General features: G+C 45.1%; 1 protein-coding gene, 1 long non-coding RNA gene and 1 other non-coding gene across 9 annotated transcripts in view; 2 read left to right on the forward strand and 1 right to left on the reverse strand.

The window, feature by feature from the left end:
• Positions 1–13,434, reverse strand: part of SEMA5A (semaphorin 5A) — a 479,512-nt gene extending 466,078 nt beyond the window's left edge. For 5 of the 7 annotated variants that reach the window (XR_013445480.1, XR_013445478.1, XR_013445479.1 and 2 more), the window contains exon 1: positions 12,937–13,434. The gene's annotated coding sequence lies outside the window, so the exon portion shown is untranslated. Of the gene's footprint in view, positions 1–12,670; positions 12,875–12,936 lie in introns of those variants that run through there. The other 2 variants (XM_078066551.1, XM_036104499.2) reach the window with 2 other exon arrangements.
• A 79-nt stretch (positions 13,435–13,513) lies between these two features.
• LOC118543458 (uncharacterized) lies at positions 13,514–16,671 on the forward strand. Its single transcript, XR_004921072.2, has 2 exons — positions 13,514–13,888; positions 16,325–16,671. It is a non-coding gene; the product is annotated as an uncharacterized LOC118543458 (long non-coding RNA).
• LOC118543642 (small nucleolar RNA SNORD123) lies at positions 16,158–16,227 on the forward strand. Its single transcript, XR_004921186.1, has one exon. It is a non-coding gene; the product is annotated as a small nucleolar RNA SNORD123 (small nucleolar RNA).
• Positions 16,672–22,048: the final 5,377 nt, after the last annotated feature.

A 22,048-nucleotide genomic window follows, 5' to 3' on the forward strand; every position in this document is an offset into this window, starting at 1 on the left:
TGTTTTCTCCAAAGAATGATGCATTGTTTGACCAAAGTGATCAATCCTACTGTCAGATTTAGGTTGACAATGCAAAGATGTTGAGCAGGCTGGTTGTCTGAGCCTTTGACACGGCAGTACAAGATCCCATGACTAATTTTGGATCATTGGAAATCGGCCACCACAGGATACATTTGAACTTGCTAAAAATAGCCCAGCTACCCCTCCAAACATTTCGACTTACTGTGGCAGCAACAGAAACGTGCTTCTACTTTCAAAGCTGGCTTACTCCCCTGGAGTGCAATAAAGGAATAGAATTTCATGATATGGGATTTTTGAGATCGTCCATAAGATATTTTAAATAGATTTTTCACTTTAGAACTTATAGTTAAATAATTTTAAAAGATTATTAATATAGAACTGAATGTCTTTGCTCTAAGTATAAGCAAACCATGTCCTATATTGCAGATCAATAGAAAACAATTGATACTATTTTCAGAATACTCCCAGGGCCTCCACTCCACTTAAATATGGAGCATTTAATTAAGTAAATCCAATTAATCATCTGGAAGCCGATGTGAGAAAAGGAAACAGCTAACAACCTCCCAATTGCTCAGAAAGGCAAAGCATTTCAAACATGTATATTTCACAAGTTCCCTGCATACTCTAATTATGTCTTTATATGAATTCCTTTAGCTTTCTACCAATCCTTAAAAGTCTAATGCCAAACTCTTTATTTACATTGATAGAAATACCTACAAAATCTTTTTCTTCCCACACATAGGAAGAATACAAGACATGGACCTGGCAAAGGGATGGCCCCCTTCACCAGGGGCTTTGTAAATATCTGACACAAGCTGTAACAGATTTGTAACATACATATATAAACTATAACATTACCAGGCAAAATGGCTAATTGGCAGAAGTCAAAGTCAACACCAAGAGCTAGGTTTAAAAAGACCTACAGTGGCCTTACCTAAAGAGGAACAAAGTAAACAGAAGCGTTCCTACACACTTTGAAACAAGCAGCCTTCCCAAAGGAGCTTTCGGTTTGTTTTCCTAAATTTACCCCTGCAGGCTTAACTGAACCAGGGACTCACTTAAAAGTGCAATTAAAGAAGAACCCCTAAGACCCCTTGGCCCTGAGGGCCCGCATATCAGTCCCCAAAGTGAGCCATTCACTATCTGCACCCTTTGTCCAGGCCTCTTGATGAACATGTTGCCAAGCCTCCAATCATGGTCCTATTCTTCCCACTTATGACTCCCTCCGACAACCCCAAGGCAGGAAATCTGAGCCCCAAAGCCAGTTCTTGGGGAACATACACTTTTCATTGAAAAACAAAAACTTAAAAGCCCATTGAAAAGCACTTACTTAGTGGCCAAGCCAAAACGGCATTCAAGTCCATGCGCTACCACCAGTCATTAAAGAGACTCTTGATTACACATCATAGGGGGTGAACTCATAGCCATGACTTAGGGCCTCCATCGGTGCCCACTCGAGGGGTAGCCTGGCCAGCATTCCAGTCCATGAGGCCGTGTTCCCATGCAAACTGTGTCATGATGCTCCGGGGTTCTTCTGCAAATCACAAGTGCATCGACAACTGGAAGGATAAGAGCTTTTGCAAATGATTGCTGTCTTGGACACAGGAGGAGGACAGAAAAGGCCAGTGTGGGCTTTATTAAATGGAAGAAAGACTAAATGGCACCAACATTCGCTGGGGCTCAGAGGGGTCTCCATTATTCAGGGAGACCCTTTCTTTTCTGTGCCCCTTCCTCATGTTGACCCCAAACCAACTCACCAATGGAGCTGGGTGTTCCAAAACAGGAAAAGTGTATGAGGTGACACTTAGTAGCATTATGAAACCCAGCTGGCACCACACTGAGCTTCTCTCATCTACAATCCCAGACTGAGAAGTCATGACTCTTCCCTCATAAGAGAAAAGAGCAAAGTAACTGGCCATCAAAAAGACACCTGGGATTTTCTGAAAGATTATCAAGAAACTCAAGGTCACAAAGATCAAATGAAAAATGTTTATCTGACCTTCTCTTTCCCAAACTCACCCCAAAGCCTGCACTACTCCCCTCTAACAACCAAAAGAAATACATAAAATACACTTCTAAATCGTGTTTGAATCTGCAGGGTGTGCTTTTTTGGTTATAATTTCCATTATAGAAGAAAAAAGTCCCTTTAAATACTATGTAGACATTGGGAAATACACTTCTTCCCAATTAAAAATTCATGGTACATGACTCTGTCTAGCCCCTTCCCCATGCCTGTCAAGTCCATCCTCTCCCTAGCCATGGTCCATGTTCAAAGCACTAATTTCCTTGAGTTTACCTCCATAAACAATTAATTCATCGATGGATACTCCTTTAAAAAATGTCTTAAAGGTATTTTAATTGACAGGGTATGAAGACTGGGGTTCCCCTCTATGGTCCTGTGGTTTGTAGCTTTAGCAACTGAAGTCCCAGCATTTACATTTACTCCATGACGTTCTAGAGAAGTGACCTTACTGCACAGATTCTTGGGTCAGGAATGAGCAAGATCTAGGGCGTGGGGAAGGCCCTTCAGCTGATATCATCCCTGGGGCATGTCCCATCAGATCGCCACTGTGCATCCTTCACAGGCTTTCCTCGGCACCAAGATAAACCTCAAGGAGACGGAAAGCCAGCAGGTGGGCCTGGAGAAACTGTTCAATGTTAAATAACATTTGCAGGCGTAAGCTTCCGAGTCAATGAATCTTTGCAATTCTTACTTGCCAGCTTGCAGTTTTCTGAATGATTCCTTTTCACAAGATGGTGATAGGACCTAGGAATTCCATCACTGCTGGCAGACGGAGAGTAAATTTGGCTTCAGGCCTGACTTTGGAGTCTGCTTGGAAAGCGCAGACAGCCAAGAGTCACTGCCTGGGCTTGCAGACCTCTGTGCAGGGCTCCCCGCCCCCCACCCCTCCCCATCTCCACCGCCCAGTCACACCCCCAACCACTGCGCAATGCACATCCAAGGGGAGCATTTTTAGGTATAGAAAGTTGGAGGAAAACACGGATTTAAGACACGCATTGTAAAAAAAAAAACAAAAAACAAAAAACGGGTGGGTAGGCAGAGTGGGAAATACGTTCAACTCAAGTACCTGGGTTTAGGCATCCCCACCTGCTGAGCGCCACCGTGGTGGTAGGACCAGCTGCCACGGGAGTGGGAGGGATGCAAAGGTGGAGAGGGGGAGGGCCTGAGAGCAGAGCTCCAAGGCTTCAGATCCCTTCTATCCTGACTGTGCCCCAGGGAGGGAGGGGTTCCTACTGCCTTGCAGCAAATACTTCTCCCCACCGCCCAGCAGTTATCTGATAAGCAGATGCAAGTTTTTCCCAGCTTGACGGCACCATCAAATGTGAAGCAAATGTTGAACCAACACATTCCTGGGACACTCCTGACCTAGATGAGGTCTGATCTGTGTGAGCCAATGCGGAACACCGCGGGAACAAGACTCCGGGTGAAAAACATGTCTACCGTGGTCGGGTCACATCAACAGTAACTCTGAAACCCCTCGGCAAAGAGTCAGGTAGTGGAGACGCCGGACCGTATCAGACCCAGGACAAAACCTGGCAAACCCCTTTCACATGCGGGGAGGGCACGGAAACAGAAGGGAAGGGAAAGAGAGTGAGCTGGGTCCTATTAGAAACGATAGGGTCAATCAGGGGACATTATGAGCTCAGTGTGGCTCAAAACTTTCCTGGTGAAGGAGAAACACAATAATTAAAAGGCTGCTGGATTAGCAGAGAAATTGAAAAAGCCACAGAAGGGCATTTGAGGAGCAGCCCTGTTGGAATGGAGAGGAAACATTCTCCTTCCCACACTGAACATCTGGGCACTGGACCCCTGCTCTGAGAACAGGATCTTTCTTTTATATGTACAGCCCAGAAATCTCAAACTTAAATAATGGAACTGCCTATCTTTGCCTCCTAGCTCAGACTTTAAAGGCATTTTCCTTCACTGACAGGTTAGCAAAGATTCCCCCAATCTGAAACTTCAGAGCAATGACAGGATGTAAGGTAAGGAGGAGCCAGCAGATGATAGAAGGGACAACACAGCCCCAGGCTCTAGAGTGAACATTCCAGGTTCTTCCCTGTGCGCCCAACTGCCTGAGTAAAGTTAGGATCCTACACATTTTAGTGTCCAAAATCAATATTTGATGTTACCATTTGGATGCTTTCCAGAAAAGGAAATGGTTTAGAAAAAAGTAAAAAATCATCCAAAGTAAGGGTCTAATACATTTTCCCCACTGAGGACAATGTCTTCACGCCATTTAACAGTTTGTGTTCCTCTCATGATGAAACCCCCAGCTATCAGATCCAATACAAATCAACAGTTATTCTAATAGAGGTCTTAAAACAGGAGAACATCACATCGTTTCTTGTTCCTCATGTTTCAAAACTAAATATCTATCATAGCAACATGGAAATTGCTCTAATCATGTAACCAGTCAATCTGTTTAACAGAATGCCTAACTAGTTGTCCTTGAAATCTGGACATTAGCTCATTGAAAATGAAAGAAAACAACCACTAAAAAGTACCCACCCAAACAGTATGTTATTGACCAATTAAAACCGTCAAAAGTGACATCAAAAATAAAAATGTCAAAAAATAAGTCACCCACTTCTTTGCCCTCCAATAAACAGAAGGAAATGCTAAAGTAATTCCTTGCCACTCACCAAGGGTGAGTCATAAATTAGGACTGGCAGTAGAAAAACGTGGTCATTTTATAAATATTACTCTTAATTTGCATCGAAGTTAGGCTTCAAGTTAGGGAGGAGGCAAATTCAGAATGAGCCAGTCAGAAATTACATCGGTACGAGGTCAAGAAAGCTACTGCACTAGGATTTGAAACTTCTGTCAATCTCAGTTTCTGCATACAACTCCAAGAACTGAAGAAATCAGATGTTGTTGGAAAATGCTTGCTCAAAACATCACAGGGCTGGATAAAAATACTTCATTACTAAACAGAGAGAAGCATACGAGCTCTGGAGGCTCCCGAAAGCCCTACTGGGTATATCTGGACCTCAGACAGCCTGGGCCAAAGTAAACACTCCTATAAAAAGTCACCATGTGGACACCAACTGGTGTGGGGAGAGCAAGGTGCCCGAGAGAGAGCGGAGGAAGCCCCATGGCAGGAGGCAGAGGATGTTAATGGACTCAGCAGATGGAAGTCGGCAATAAACAAGAGGAAAGAGCTAAAGACACACTTCCACCCAGAGACGACAGTCAAAGAGCAAGGAAATTACAGGCAATTCATATGTATCTCTACCCATAACCTAATTTCAGCTCGTGCTTTAACAGCCAAACTTGTCAGAGAAGCACAGAAAGAAGAAGCAATTCTGTGACTCTTCTGCTAAAAGAGGGAAAACAAAAAACAAAAAAAACAACCATACCCTCCTTTAAGTACTCGGGCCCTGGGCATTTAAAAATCTGTTCTGCCACTCGATCTGGCCGTTGGAAGTTACCTGCCTCACCAGCCGAAGGAAAAGCCCCGCGAAGAAAATGCACAAGGGCACAGAACCAGGCATCGTGAGGCTTTCCCCAGTCACTTGGAAAGCAGTGCTGTTCGTCAGGCAGAGCAAGATGCTGGGAGTCCAGACCCTGCAGCTCTGATGAGACCAGAAGATTCTGCGTTTCGAAAGATTTCCCCCTGAGCTATCAACGTAATAAAACTGGCAGAAGAGAAGTCTACTCTAACAAACTGGGAACGGAGGTGCACCAGTCATGAGCTAGGTTGGCTGGTTAGTTTAATTGAGTGATTTAACTCAGTTGTGTGGCCTCGTCTGCAAAACAACCTGGGTTTGCTCGTTTACATAAAAGAGCTCACAATTCGGAGTTCAATTCCCAGGGAGTGAACAAACCTCAGCATCCTACAGCCCCCAGCACTAGTCTTTACGAACATTCTGGAAACACAGAATATCATTCCCACTTCACAGCAGGATGTTCAGGCCAGTGGCAGTGTAAGGCACTCTAGCTGTAGAGATCATGTCCCAGATTCCTTTTCTTTTTGAAACAACTTTATTGAGGGATAAGTTACATACCATAAAATTTACTCCTCATAAGTGTACAATTCAGTGATTTTTAGTAAATGTACAGAGTTGCATGAGTCTCTCCACAACCCTGTTTTAGAACATTTCCATCATCCCAGAAAGACCTGCCTGTCCACTGTCAGTCCCTCCCACATCCCCATCCCTAACCTGCTTTCTGTCTTCATAGGCTTGCATTTTCTAGACATTTCATACAAATGAAATCATATGATACGTAGTCTTATGCGACTGGCTTCTTTCACTAAGCGTAATGTTTTGAAGTTCACACATACTGAAACATAGATCAAGAATTCACTCATTTTATTGCTGAAAACTAGTCCATTGTGTGACTGTATCACATTTTGCTTATCCACTCATCTGTTTCAGCTTATTAAATCTATAAATCCAACTAAGTGACCAAGCTGGTTGGCCTAATCTCAGAAATAAAATAAGAAAGCCCACCACAGTTTCTAAAATATTCTGGAATTTCTAAAATCTCTGTAAACGTGTTAAGATAGGTCATGAGGATACGGCACGTTTCCTGGCATTTTTGTATGTGATGCTATTTTAAATAAGTGAACAACATCCTTTAATTCCCATGTTTTATGTTTTAATATATGTCTTAAAACACATAAAGTGTTTGGGGCGCCTGGGGGGCTCAGTTGGTTAAGCTTCTGACTCTTGGTCTCGGCTCAGGTCATGATCTCAGGGTCGTGAGACTGAGCCCAGCGTCGGGCTCCAAGCTCAGCTCAGAGTCTGCTTCTCTTCCTCTCCCTCTGCCCCCGCTTATGCACGTACTCTCTCTCTCTAATAAATAAATAAATCTTAAAAAAAAAACACATAAAGTGTTTTTATGCTTTCAAGTCAAGCTTCCCAGCCTCAAGTGTGTATCTGCCCTCCGCTGGGACTACTCAGTGCCCACTGCAGCTCCTGGGCCCAGGGACAGCCACAATGGGACAAGTCCTGGCCCCACACTCAGCAGGCAGCTAGCCCTGCTGGCTTGGTTCTATCACTGCATGCAAATTCAAGGACTTGTCCCCCTGACCCATCCTCAGGCCCCTAATTTAGTTCTAGCGGTGTGTTTCGTGTTATCATTCCTGAGGCTCTACCTTAGTAACCAAACACCCTAACCCCTCTTGCAGAGAACACCTACCACACTTCCTGTCTCCTCCTCCCCTTTATCTTCTGCAGGACCTGTTTCTGTAAGGACCCAAAGACCCAATGCAGACGTTGGATTCGGACCCAGACCCAGCACCGAGGTTCAGCCATCTCCAAGTCCATCCATATATTGCACCTGCAGACTCTGTGCAGGGACCTCAACAGAACCTCCACCAACATCCGAGTCAGACAGGGACAGTCTCACCACTGTTCATGCCACCCCTCTCCAGCTGCCCACTCTGGCCTGGAATCCGGACACCACGTAGGCAGGCCTGTCCCCTTGGGACTCCTCCAGTGCCGGCGAGTGCTTCCTCTGAGGCTGAGCCCTCTCCCAACTGCCCTGCCCAATTAGGCAAGCAGCTCTATTAAACCATGGACTTCTGGTTGTTATTCTACCCAGCTTCCCTCCAACTTTCTTTTTTTTTTTTTTTTAAAGATTTTATTTATTTATTTGAGAGAGAGAGAATGAGAGAGAACACATGCGAGGGGGGAGGGTCAGAGGGAGAAGCAGACTCCCTGCCGAGCAGGGAGCCCGATGTGGGACTCGATCCAGGGACTCCAGGATCATGACCTGAGCCGAAGGCAGTCGCTTAACCAACTGAGCCACCCAGGCGCCCCCCTCCAACTTTCTTAAAGTCAAGTCCACAGCTACGGCCCACAGGAACTTACAAGACAGACATCTCAGAAGCCAGCCCTTATTTAGTTCATACTGTAGGTCAACGGACATTAACAATGGCTTAACTCCAATATCTGCTGGACAAAGGAAGTTTAACATCCAGAGTAATCATCTTTGCTTTACGCCACCAGTTACAATGTTGTCAGCTTTAAATTCAGTAGAGTTTTACAGCAGATCGAAATCTCGGTCCTGGAACAGGAATCCCAGACCCCAGTGATGATTCTAAAATCCACTGGGTTGCAGGATGTCCAACCGTCGACGTCCCTGGCCTCCGATGCCTTTCTTTCTCGCAGAACGCTAGGCAGACCAGGCAGGGGCATCACTGGCAGCCGCAACAGCTTCCGGTGCCCTCTCCAAGGTGTGCCACATCCCCAGTTTTGTTACAGAAAGGGAAGTTCTCTGTGTGGAATTTTATCTGGAGCCAGTCTGTGAGGAACGCATTTCTTCCGGGAAGTTTAAGCCAAGCACTAGCCGTTGATCAATCTGCAGACAACTCAACAGAAACTGCTTAGCAGAATTCTTATTACTTTTTTTTTTGACTCTGCTTTTCTTTGCATAGGCACATCATAAATCGTTGTCAAACATTGGGTGAATCTGAACTGACTGAAAGAGGCTCTATTTCCTGTGAACAATTTGTCCTTGCTCAGTCCTGATTGTCATTTGCCTAGAACTTATTTAATTTCACATCGCAGCAAATACAGCATTATTTCTCCAGGAGAGCTGGCTTCTGATACCATCACTCTCCTGGTTATTTATCATACATATCTGTAATTGAATTACCTATTGCAGTAATGTGATCTACTCGCAAATGTACATAAAAATTCAACATAAAATAAAATTGTTCCAACATATACTTCCTCATCATCTTACACGAACTGCAGGATGGCCAATTCCAGAGATACAGTGACAAATAAGGAATGAAAGATGGGAAGATAAGGGATTAGTGGGTTCATGGCCTTCCAGAAATAAAAGATATTCAGCCCCAAAGAAATGTATTCTCTTTCGGAATACAGTGTTTTTCAATATTCATCAGGAAACCAATTCCAACACATGTGGGAAAAAAGAGCAAAGAATGGAATGATTTTGTATTTTTCCAAATGCAGTACTATGCCAATATATTTTAAAACTCAGGAAAGGGAAATAAAGTATGTCCACCTTTGCTCTTGTCAGAAAACCATTAATCCTGGACCAAAAAAAAAAAAAAAGGAAAAGAAAAAGAAAACAGCAATTCCTTTGAAAAAAATTTATGTTTTCTTGAGCCCACTGTTGGGTTAATCCTATTGTAAATGTCATGCCCCAGGTAAAATGTAACTTGTCTTTGAAGTTGCCTGGCTTCAAAATACTCTGAAATTCAGAGGCAGGTTTTCTTAGCCCTACAACCTTTAGATGGCATAGATTGTGTTGTTACCGGTACATTATAATAATTTACTTATACACTATCTTCTCTTGGATCCAGTTTTCATTTGCTTTACTCTGTTTGACTTAAATTCTGAATCAAAACAAGTTTTCGGTAGGTTCATTGAGAGTGAAAAGTTTATCTATGTATATTCCAGCCCACTCTAATTATTTTTCTTCTTGTCTTGCTGTTAGAAATTGATTTTATATATCCAGATAACAAATTCATCCAAGAAATGTGATGTATTTATCAAGCATACCAAAAGCTGCTTCTTCAAACTGCTTCGCAATGAGCTACTCCTCACCTGTTGAATTTATCATTACGATGCTACCAATTTGTGCAGGGATTAGAGACAGCAGATTGCCCCCTATCTACAGCAGATCATTTCTACAAGGCAGCAAGCAGAGTGATAAAAACCAGTAATTCTCAACAAAACTTCTGCATCTCAATTTCAAAAGCTTGCTGGACACATACATGAAAATGTGTTGTGAACAACAGTACGCAAAGATAGTACAAACAACTCCAAGCACTTATATATATTCATCTTAGTACTCAAGAAAATTGTTCGCTTTCTCTGTTCACATTTGCAAATAGATGCAGGTGGACAGAAATGTACAAGGTTCCACACCACACACTTTGCACTTGGGTGTAACTCAATTTGTTAGACACTGTAATTTACATTTTAAAAATTATTTAACACTAAACATAAAAATTTGTCACCTTGGTGTTATAATTATACCCTAAGCAATTTGTCTGAGTAACTATAGCAACAGTTTCAGACGCACTTTTAAGTACAACTTTGGTATAATTTTAGAATCAAGAATTATGAAGGATTCGCTGCAGGATGTAGGACTACTTTTCTCAAACACTGGTACGTACACTGCTATAGAACTGGACTCCTTGACTCAAACAAAAACTAATTAATCTGTTCTATCTTACAAACTATATGATTTGCAAGGCAAACCTTCTCGTTGGGATTATCTTCTTCTCTTAGCTATTTCTAGAGTTCACGATCACACGTTTATATAATGGAACGCCTTTATACCTTTGGCTGGCCATTTAGCAAAGTTGTTTCCCCCTCCCCCACTTTGCTGTCTTTTTATCAGAAGCAAAGCCTCAATTTCAATGATTTTGTAACCAACAAGAAAGACATTTGGAATCACTCAAAATAATGATCAAGTTAATAAAGACTGTGCAGTGGTTCACTTAAGCAGCTCTAACTTCAGCAGCATTCAACATAGTCCCAAGGAGCTGGCAGATGACACAGAAAAGTTTTGCGGTTTTAACATCTGTCCCTGAATTAACAGTCTAAAGTGCCTCTCAAGCAAAATTTCTCACTGCAAAGCCATGGATTGGCCTTCAGAAGGTTTGTGTACCCTCTAAAGCTTAAGCAAAAGCTTACATTGATGTGCATATATTTATTATGGTCCCACAGCCAACAACTTTGAACAGCCACTGCACTCTATGTTTCTGTGTTTTTCTCTCCAGACATGGTGAAGAAATCGTTGTAAAAGGAAGCGGCAGTGAAGAATGCAGGTTTATTTTTACCGAATTCTGCACATCTCAAAAACTTCTTTTGGACAGACACAAGTTTTACCACCCAGGAGACCAAAGTCTTTGCTCGCAGCAGGGCTCTTGCAGCTGTTCGCCATTAAAACAACCAAATAAGTTCGGGCAATTCGCAAAAGGCATAAAATGATTAGCACCACCCATTTTCTCCCTATTAAGGCAAGTACGGATAGGCTAAAAGCATGTAAAAGCAGGTACCAGTTATCACCCCTGGGGTCCATGAGTGTGCAAATGACTAGGTGACCTTGCAACATCATGGATGAGGGGCTATTTTGTGGCAAAGTTTTTACAAGAAAGAACCACAAGGAAAAAAAATCTGTGTTTCAAGTGGCCCAGACAATTACATCTTGGGCTGCTTTTTCTTTTCAAACAAAAATGAAAAATGGTTGGGATTAAAAAAAAAATCCATCTTTCCTTTGGTAAACACAGGCATAGATGAGAAAAGTTGTTTCAGTGATACACAGTTTAAGGTATTATCTCCTTGAACTGAAATTGTGAACTGATCACTCAAAGTAGTGCATGATAAACATTACCCCTTCTTCAATAATAAAACTGGCACAATCAGCAATTAACTTAGCAATCCTAATTAGGTGTTAAAAATCTTCCCTAGTAAAGACTGTTCTTGTCTTTATGTGTCTTCTTAGGAAATACTAACTGTAAAATTAATAACGTATCTGCTGTTTCCAAAATTGGCCATTATGAGGGAGCTCTTCTGGATAAGCTGAGACATACGATTGTTTTTCTTAAAAACAAGGTGCAACAACCATTTGTAACTCCTGGCATTTTAACTAATGTGCTTCTGAGGAGCAAAATCTTGTCAATATTAAACATAAGTCACATTATTATTATTGTTGTTGTTGTTATTTATTTTTTAGTAAATACTCACAAGGAGGAAGACATAGGCATAAACAGGAAGAATTTGCAGGGATACGTTTGTCTCTGGAAGGAACCTTTATCTAGACGACTTGTGTTTGGCAACCACCTTTCCTGGCCCTTCTCTTAGCAAGGCTGACAGCTCCCCCGGGGTTAACGGATCAGCTCCCCCCACCCTCCACCCCTACGAAATCATTGCCAAGATCTGCCTGGTCCCGTTGTTTGCTGACTAGGACCCCCACCCACTCACCCAGGACAGAGAAACTGCTCTTAGCATCCTTTCTCCCACTTCCAGCGCTCGCTCTCAGCGCCCCCTGCCGGCAATCCCCGGGCCGCCGCAGGCGCAGGAAAGTTAAATCCCAACTCTGAGCCGCCTCATCCAGGTACAAAGCAAGAAAAGGGCGAGGAGGTAAACGCGCTTCCCGCCAAAGCCCCGGGAATCCGGATCTGACTGCGGTAAGCCCGACACTGGGCGCCGCGGGAAGCGAGCCCACTCCACTCCTTGGCGACAGTTTCCCCGCACATCTCAAGAAGACCAGTTCCCTCGGGGGCCCAAATGTACCTCCGGCCCCGAAACCCTGATCCAGGGGATGCGAAACCGTGCAGCCCGCGGAAAGCGACTCGCCTGGCTGCAACCCATCAGGCGGCCCCAAGCCTCAGCATCCCCAGCCTCATTCTCCCTCATTAACCAAAGCGCTTGGAGGAGTTGAGCCCAAGTCCCACTGCCTCCCGGTTTCTCACGAGCACCGCAAAACCCCTGTAACTCAAAGAGGAAAACCTGCCCCAGCCGGCGGGGCTGCGAAGCCCAAGCCATCGCACCCCGGAGCATAGCTCCCGACTGTGCTCCTGGACGCGCGCCGGGTGCGCGCACAAAGCCCCAGTGCGCACCTTCCCGAGGTGCTGGGTAGGGGTCCCGCCTCGCCCACCACCAGGTCGCCCACCGCGTCGCTTCCGCTCCTTACCTCGGCACGCTCCGACCTCGGCAAAGACAGGGACACAAACTTCCAGCCCGTGCACTAGCTCAACTGTGGGTGCCCCGCACGGAGGGTAGTCCTAATCCTGTACGCGCATCCACCGGCTGTCCCCCGCCCAGTGCCTGCGGATCGACCCTGCCTGAGATCGTCACGACCCACCCGCCGACCACTGCCGCCCCCGGGTCGCGGCCAGCAACGCGGCACGGTCGGTGCAGCGGCCACGGCCACGCGGGGGCCGGGCGGGGGTCTCTCACCAGGTGCGAGGCGCGCTCCTCTTGCCAATCATCCAGCGCCTGGGGCCCCGGAGCAGCTCTGAGGGTCCTCTTCAGTGCACCGGCGAGGGAAGTCGAGGCAGCGGCCGCGGTCGCCCCCTGCCACTTCCCCAGAGCCACCCGCCACTCGCTGCGCTCCGGGCTGGGGACGTCGGTTTGAGCGCCAGGCGCACCGCTCCCGGGCGCGCAGCCGGGCCGGGGGTGAGCAGGTTCGCGCCCAGCGGGGGCGACGGACCAGGAAAGGCAAAGTTGGGTGCCCGAGCCAGCTGCAAAAGGGAGCCACGGGTAGGAGAGGGGAGCCCCCGGGAAGGGCCACACGCGCCAGGCCGCCCCCGGCGGAGGGCGAGAGCCGCCACCGGGCACGGGCCGCGGCCGGCAGGGGCTGCGGAGCCCACCCGCGGTGGGAGGACAGCGCGCGGGAGCCGGCGTAGAGAGAGCAGCCGCCGCCGGCGCCGCCTTCCCGGCGAGTAGAGCTGCGCGGGGAGCGCGGGCCCGGAGCGCGGGGCGGGGAGCGCGGGGCCGCCTCGCCCCGCCCCCACCCCGCCCCCTGCCCCGCCTCCGCCGCCGCGCCTCCTACTCCCCTCCCAGCCCGGGTGAAACCCGAACGCCCCACCCCGCGCCTGACCTCCCTGGGCCACGCCCCCGACACTGCCCTTCCCGGGACGGGACCCCCCTCTCCGCGCCCGGGCGCCCCCTGCACCCCAGGAGCCCCACTCCTTCCTTAGTGCGAGTGCGCCCGAGCGTTGACTTTCGGGGACTCCCTCTCCCCCACCTCGCAGAGACCTGCTGTGGCTCCCCCGCCCCCCCATCCGGCAGCTCAGACGTGGCTGCTGGGGGGGGGGGCGGGGGGAGGAGGGCGCGGTATAAAGGGCCGGAGGCTGCGCGGGCCGAGACCCGAGACGTGGCGCGCCCACCCTACCGGCCTCATCTTCAGGTACGTGCGCGTCCCCCGGCCGAATCTGGCCGTGTGGTGGGGGTGGGTAGGGGCCGCCGGGGCCTCCCGGACTCCGAGTTTGTGATTTTGTTCGTCTTGTGTGACATCCACATGCGTGCTCTGAGCTGGAAACTCCTAAAAGACGGAGAGAGTTGCTTCGGGTTTTTGGAGGAGCTGTTTTAGGGTGCACCTCCCCGCTAGTTCGGCTGGATTTCAGTGGAAAAAAGTTAGAGCATGAACAAATCGACCAAGCAAGTGAGGCAAGTCAGGGGTCCCCACGTAGCCACGCTGAGCGTTAAGAAAGGAACCCTGGGACGGACAAAGTCGGCTTGTCCAATTCTGGACTAAATGTTACTTGTTGCACTTTTGCCGGATCTTTCGGCCTTATGGAGCAAGTATTAAAGTGAAAAGAGTCATAATTGGAAAGCATAGTACCTTTCAAGACGCCTAGAATTTCATGTTTTGTTGCAAAACTTCCGTTTGGAACCCTGAAGGGCAGCGCATGACCCTTTCCCTCTGGATGGGGGTGGGGAACGCTATCCCTGGGCCCTTTTTTTCTCTATCTCGGCCTCCGAGGGTGGCTTTCAAGTTTCCCTTGAATAAGGGAACGCATGAACACCCCCACCGCCGTCCTCTCTTACCACAGTGACATGGCCCGCAGTGACAAAACCGCTCGAGTGTCCGGTTCTTGGGATCTGTCACACTGGGAAGGGCCCAGTGTGCCCTAACTGTGCCATTGAGCCCATCTATAAAACAAACGCGCGTCCCTGGCTGGAAGGTGTCATGGCTCACACAATAACCACGCAGATCCAAGAGGAGGACAATAGAAGTACAAAGTGATGTTGGTTTGCCTTTATAGTCTTAGGATATTTCCAAATGAAATATTCTTATATAGAAGAACTAAATAAAAGCAGTTCTGAAGGTTTGCATGGAAGGAAGCCCAGCCCCAAGCCTCCAGTTTCTCTCTCTCACTAGTGTTGGAGCTGCTGGGGGTACTCAGGGCCCCACTCGGATTTCCTGTAAGACATCCAGGGGAAATGTCAGTGTCCGAGGGCTTCTTTGTAGAAGCATTCTTCCCTGGGTTGTGCTGGGGGCACTCAGCCTGGTGCAGGGCAGCTGCCTGGCTCCTAGAGCCTTCATGAAAAGCTTAACACTTCTTCCTTCTGTGCCTGGCACTCGGGACACTAGCTCCTTCCCGACATTCCCATTGATTCTTCTGCCTACGTGGCACAAGGCCTAGGGGCACTTCCTGGGAGGAGGAGGCTGGCCAAGGTCTAGCCTTGCTGCTTTGCTCCTGGGGAGCTGGGGGGAAGGGAGGGAGGACTCTGCCATACACTTGACCTTGCAGCCCTTGAGTGAGTGGGCTGACCTGTGGAGCCTCCAGCCACCAGGAAAAAGGGAGGCAGAAATTAGGACCCAAATGCGTTTAGCTAATTCTTGTCATTGCCCTCAACATTATGGTTAAAGGCATGTACACTTAAAAAAAAAAAAAAAAAAAAAAATTATTGGCACATTGAGACTTAAGCATTGGGAAGAAAATAGCTTTTTAGGTCATAACCCAGGAGGGATCATAACATAATGTTTAATATGTAACTTTATGTATATGCGGGGGGGGTTCAATTTTACAGGCAACCTACAGGCTATAAGGAAGCATTGTTAAAATACATATATTTCCTGATAATGAATTACAAACAGTTAACAAGAATGAGATGGGGGGGAGACCCAAATAATAATTCAGAGTGCATCCTTAAAGTGAAATAAACCCAAACTGAGGGCATGATTTCACCTTGTAATCTGGGGAAAGCTCCTTTATTTTTCTGAGCTGGTCTTTTCATCTGGAGCTTGAACCAACCTGCTGGCAAATGAGTCTTTGCTTAGCATGAAGGAGATAGGAGGTGAGGTGAGAACCTGCTGGCAAATGAGTCTTTGCTTAGCATGAAGGAGATAGGAGGTGAGGTGAGACCCTCGCCAGGGCTCAGCACAGAAACAGGCTCTTTACAAATAAAATTATTTTAAAGAATCCACAGATGTTTCCTTTTCCCAAATGAAATTTCTGGTTTTTTTTTTTTCTTTGAGAAGCCGTCCCTCACTGAAGGTCTTCCTCCTACACTGGGCTGCTTCTCATCACATTACAAAACTAGAGGTGATAATTTCAAAACAAAACTGTTTAGTTCTCTTCTTTTCAAGATAAAATTATAGCTCTCCCCAAACAGTTTCTGATGAGCCAGGCACATAATGTAAACAAAACGAGAAACCCAGCCAAACACTCGGTGAAAATGATGAACCCTGGGGCGCTGATTCATGTGACTTGAGAAACGCCATCCATTTCCTGATTCACCTTAATTTCTGCATGGAGATAGGAGGGATCTTATGTCTCCAAGATAAGTAACCAGTTTTGTCTCATCTTTCCCTCCCTCCCTTACGATTGAATTCCAGCCACATCGCTCATGACATTGCCAACTCAGCGGAGCAGAGCCCGGAGGGGCTGGAGAGACCACCACCACCACCCAGGAGAGGTGAAGAAGCCGCTGTAGGTCAGGAGTGCCCTCAGAGGGAACCCTGGATATTTGTGATCTTTAACGACTGGACGAGATTGTATTAACAACATGAAAGATCTCAGTCCAGAAATCGTGGCCTCTGGGCGTTTACATCTTAAACTGGATTTTCGTACAGATGAGCCAGGAGACACATCACAGTCATCAGCCACAAATGTTCTCTTGCTCTGGTTTTCCTTCTTTTAGATCTGTGGCATTTAAGAATTAATAAAACTGTTAGATCAACAACCCCATCCGTTTTTGTCTTTAGATGGCCAAACATGGGTAAAAAGATGTGCCATTTTATGAAAATTGCCTAGGCTGCTTTCCATTCGTATTTTAAGTATTGAAAGACCCATGAATATGGCTACAGATGATGCAAACCTAAGTTTTGACAGATGAAGAATCATCAAGTGGGGAGAGTTCAGGGAGCCTTCAGCCCAGACTCAAGGCCCTGGTGCTTTACCAGAAGCTCGTCCAGGTCCTTTCACCCAATTGAAAGGCTCACCGCCCCCCTTTAGCGTAGCTGCCCACTCCCCTGGCAGAGGTAAGCAGGCCAGTGTTGCTCAAAAATAGTGGCCCGGAAACTAGGACAGAAAAGAGAGAAAATCCTTCTGGCACACCTGATAGCACAAATGGCGCGGTGCGAAGTGCAGGTGCCTTCAATGGAAGGACTAGGTTAACTACATGTGCCCCCGCTCTCCAGCCCGCTGCCCGTCTGCGCAGTAGACGCTCCTCCTCTCCCCTTCCCCGAGTCTGACTTTCCATGCCGGTCCGTCCAGAGCCTGCTTCCAGCTTCCCATGTCTGGTCAGAGAGACAGCTGACACGGAGCCACCTAGCCCTCACACAAGACAGGGGGCCTCTGCTCACCCCTGAACTCTCTTGAATTAATTCCACAAGTGAAAAACACTTCATAGGGGCGCCTCGGTGGCTCAGCCGGTGAAGCGTCTTCTTTCGGCTCAGGTCATGATCTCAGGGTCGTGGGATCAAGCCCCCCACCCTGCGTCCCTACCCTGCCTAGGGCTCCCTGCTCAGCAGAGAGCCTGCTTCTCCCTCTGCCCCTCCCCCTCCCCTGTTCCTTCTCTCTCTCTCTCTCTCAAATAAATAAAATCTTCAAAAAAGAAAAATACCTCATAGCCACATTCAGGGGAGCAGCCTGCTTAAAGCCCACCCAGTAGGACTACAGCCAAAGCTGAAGGATACAACAGCCAGAGCATACATTCAGCAAGAAGTGCTCACCTATTTTTTACTTAGAAAGTTTAGTAATTAATCTCATTTCCAGTTAGGACCTATTAACAAAAGACATTGCATTTTACTCTAGATCTAAATGGTCTAGAAATCTGGAAGTATTTTTGCCTTTTCTTTGTGGTTAAATTTCTAACAACCCAATTTCTGCAAAAAAGAAAAGTATATAAAAAAAAATCTGTGCTCAAAACACCTCAAGTCATCTTTTTATAAGTATAGTATGGAGAGAGGGAAAATGCTAGGTTGAAAAGACTTTTGGAATACCTAGAGGAAATGCAGATGATTTGTGGCATGGAAAGAAACATCTGTATGGTTTCCTAAGTGTCATTTTCTGACATTGGACCTTGTATATATCTTGAGTGTCTATAAGCAAACAATGGCTGTACTTTAATCAATGTCCTCTATATTCCTCTGTCTTTGGAAATAGAGCTTTGGGGGAAAATAAGTCCCTTTGGAAATACAGTTTCAAAAATAACGTTAGTCCAACGTAGATTTAGAAATAAAATACAAATTCATCTGCCTTTGTTTATTCCATCATTTACCAGGGAGATTAACTCATAATGACCTTGAGTTCAATGAAAAGAATATCTACTAAGTGAAATTAAGCCAGTAGGCAAAGTGTCTCCTGAAGCAAATCGTGAGAAGACGCGCTGTCAAGGGTCCTGTCCCCCATCTGTCAACCTCATTTCAGACCCTTCCTTTCATTCCCATTGCTGTCGCCTTAATTCAGAACGTCAACCTCTCACCCCAAATCCCAGCACCTCATACTGGTTTCCTTGCCGCTCCAGGTCCGTAGCATACACCACAGTACTCATCCCCAAACAGCAATCCACATTGTCCTTGATAACACAGACCTCCTGATTTTATTGGAATTGCAATCTGCCTAGCTTAAAAAAAAAAAAATTCTTGAAGCTAGGTGAGACCATTGAACATAGCTGTGACAAATACGATGTAAGTCAGTGCAGTTCCAAGAAAGGCTTTATAGAGGGGCGCCTGGGTGGCTCAGTCGGTTAAGCGGCTGCCTTCGGCTCAGGTCATGATCCCAGGGTTCTGGGATTGAGGCCTGCGTCAGGCTCCTTCCTCAGCGGGGAGCCTGCTTCTCCCTCTCCGTCTGCCTGCCGCTCCACCTGCTTGTGCTCTCCCTCTATCTCTGTCAAATAAATAAATAAAATCTTTAAAAAAAAAAAAAAAAAGGAAAGAAAAGAAAGGCTTCATAGAAGAGCCCAAGGTCTAACAGCGTGATCTTTCTTGCCCTTTCCTCTCACTTCCGATTCCTGCCTGGAACTTGATTGTGGTGGCTGAAGTTCCAGCCACCATCTTGAACTGCAAGGTAACCTTGATAATTCAAGCCAGGAGACAAAGATAGTAGAGCTAAAAAATAGAGCCTAAATCCCCAGTGACCCTATGAAGCCCCCATCTCAGCCTGGGATTGCCTATCCCCAGACTTCACAAGGTGAGAAAGAAATAACTCTCCCTTTTGTTTACCCATCATGTTTCTGTTCAGGATTTATCAGGAGAATGCAATTCCTGACTGACAGAAGATAGAAGGCTCTTCCAGATCCAGCATCCCTGCAGCTTCATCTCAACGTCACTACCCCTGCTGTCCTCCCTCCTACCCTCCCTCATTCTCTGCTTTCCCTCCTTCTGCCAAGTTTGCTGCACAGCACGTGCCTAGCACTCAGCTGTACTTTAAGAATAGAATGGAGAGAAACAGAAGATTCCTGCCCTTTTAGGACAGGCGTCATTGAAAAGGTGGCATTTGAGCTGGCATTTAAAGGATGATTAGTGACTAATGAGAAAATGGGAAGGGGGTCCTTTAGGGGAAGAGAATGAGAGCCAAGGAAGAGTGGAAATATCAACTTTAGAATTTAACTCAAACACACTTGTTAAAATGCCAGGGATAGTAATAGTAATCGCAAAAGAATAGCAATAGGTACAATCTTATTAAACAGTAGAAAGGAAAAAAGATGAAATAAAGACAATTTGATCAATCTAGTAGAGAAGGCTGGAAAGAGAAAGAAGACAGAAATGAAAAGAAAAAAATCATAGAGAAGAACTAGAAGAAATTAGTAACCATAGCAGAAAGCAGAGTAGAACAATGGGAAAAAAATACATCAGGCAAATATCAGTCAAAATAAAGCTAGTTTACAAACAACTAACATCAGAAAAACAGATTCTAAGATGAAAATCTTTTTCAGTAAAAATATTCACCACAGAAAAATATTCAGTTCATTAAGAAACACAAACGTGTATGCAACTAACAAAATAGTTTCAAAATATAAAAGGTAAAAATCTACAGAATGATTAGGAAAATTAACAAATCCACAATCTTTGACTATAGGAAGCACATTCCTATCACTGATAAATCCCTAGGGGAAAAAATAGTAAGAATTTAGATATCCTAAGAAAAGCAATTAGCAAGGTTATTCTAATGGAAATATTAAATGATCAGGCAAGATTTACAAAAATTAAGGAAGTCTGGGGCCACAAAGCAAGTCTCAGTGAATTTTGAATAATCAGTATCATTAGGATTAGGTTACAAACTAATAATTTAAAAAATAACTTCATAAACTTCACATTTGTCCATCATAAGCCACATATCTAATAGCACATGTGACAAAGAAGTTGTAATGGAAATCAGGAAGATTCATATGTTGTGTGAAAATGCAACATTTAAAACTTAAGTGATGTAGCTAAAGTAGTATTTAGGGAGAAATTTAGCCTTGAGTACTTAGGAAAGAACGACTGAAATTAACAAGCTAAATGCCCAACTCAAAAGTCGGGAGCAAAGCAAGGGTAATAACGTAGTAAATATCACATATTAGGGAAATAAATTATAAAGTTACAATAGAATCAACAATACCAAAGCTGTTTTAAAAAAAATAAAGGATTGAGAAAGTAGACAAATGTCTGACACGATACATAATTCACTAGAAAAATTTAGCTTAGGAAACTAAAGAAATGAAAATCCAAACATATCTATAACCATTAAAGAAACTGAATCAGGGCATGTGGGTGACTCAGTCGTTAAGCGTCTGCCTTCGGCTCAGGTCATGATCCCAGGGTCCTGGGATCAAGCCCCGCAACGGGCTCCCTGCTCAATGGAGAGCCTGCTTCTCCCTCTCCCACTCCCCCTGCTTGTGTTCCCTCTCTCGCTGTCTCTCTCTCTGTCAAATAAACAAATAAAATCTTTAAAAATACATAAATTAAAATTTTAAAAAAAGAAAGAAACTGAATCAGTAAATACTTACCAAGTGACGATTTTTCCAGGAAGACTTTACCAAATATTCAAGGCACAATTAATCCCTCTTTTATAATTCATTCCAGTGAATAGAAAAATTACAGGGCAAAGTCCTCAAATGTCAAGGATGTTTTATCTTTAGAAAATATACAAATCACCTCACCAACAGAATTAAGAAGAAAAACCATATGATCATTTCAATAGCTACTTAATATACTTTGATAAAATTCAACGTGTGTTTATCATTAAAAAAAAAAAACTTCTTGGCTATTAGACTAGTAATAGAAGGGAATTTATCTAATTTGATAGACCACCTTCCAAAAACAAAATCCACAAAAAACTTGACATTTAATCATAAGGAGTTGGAGACGTTCAGTTGAAAGAGATCAAGACAAGCAAGCACACATCCACCCTTCCATTTGACACTGAAACAATGGTTGAAAAAGAAGAAACAAGCTGAGTTGTAAGCAATGTAACTGTCTCCGGTAAAGTCACTTAAGAACATCTCCAGATAGGGGTGCCCAGGTGGTGCAGTCGGTTAAGGGTCCAACTCTTGGTCTCGGCTCAGGTCTGGATCTCAGGGTCCTGTGCTCAGCGGGGAGTCTGCTTGAGATTCTCTGCCTCTCCCTCTCTCTCTGCCCTTCCCCCCGCCCACGAACACACGTGCTCTCTCTCTAAAAAAAATCCTTAAAAAAAAGAACATCCACAGATAAATAGCTAGAATACAGAAAAGTTCTGCAAGTTTGCTACATAGAATCTCAGTATTTAATCAGTTCTGTTCCCATAAACCCACAGCAAACATGAGAAAATATAATTTAGAAAAAAATAACATTAACCAAAAAAATCAATAGGTTACCTAAGTAATTTTGGCAAAAGGTATATTGGACCTCTGTAGAAAATTTATAAAACTAAATTTAAAGATCCTAAAGAATGTCAAAATAAATTGATGTTATCTCACATTTATGTGTGGAGTGATTCAGTATATAATTTCTTGAATATGAAATATTCATTCAGAAATATCCACACTCCCCAAATTCATCCTTAAATACAATGGAGATCCAATCAAAATCTCAATTGGCTAAATGGAACTTAAGTAGATACTAAAAGTGATAAGCAAAGCAAGAGGAAATGTCTAAGAG

This window comes from Halichoerus grypus, chromosome 2 (assembly GCF_964656455.1).
Source record: "Halichoerus grypus chromosome 2, mHalGry1.hap1.1, whole genome shotgun sequence".
Classification (NCBI taxonomy): Eukaryota; Metazoa; Chordata; class Mammalia; order Carnivora; family Phocidae; genus Halichoerus; species Halichoerus grypus.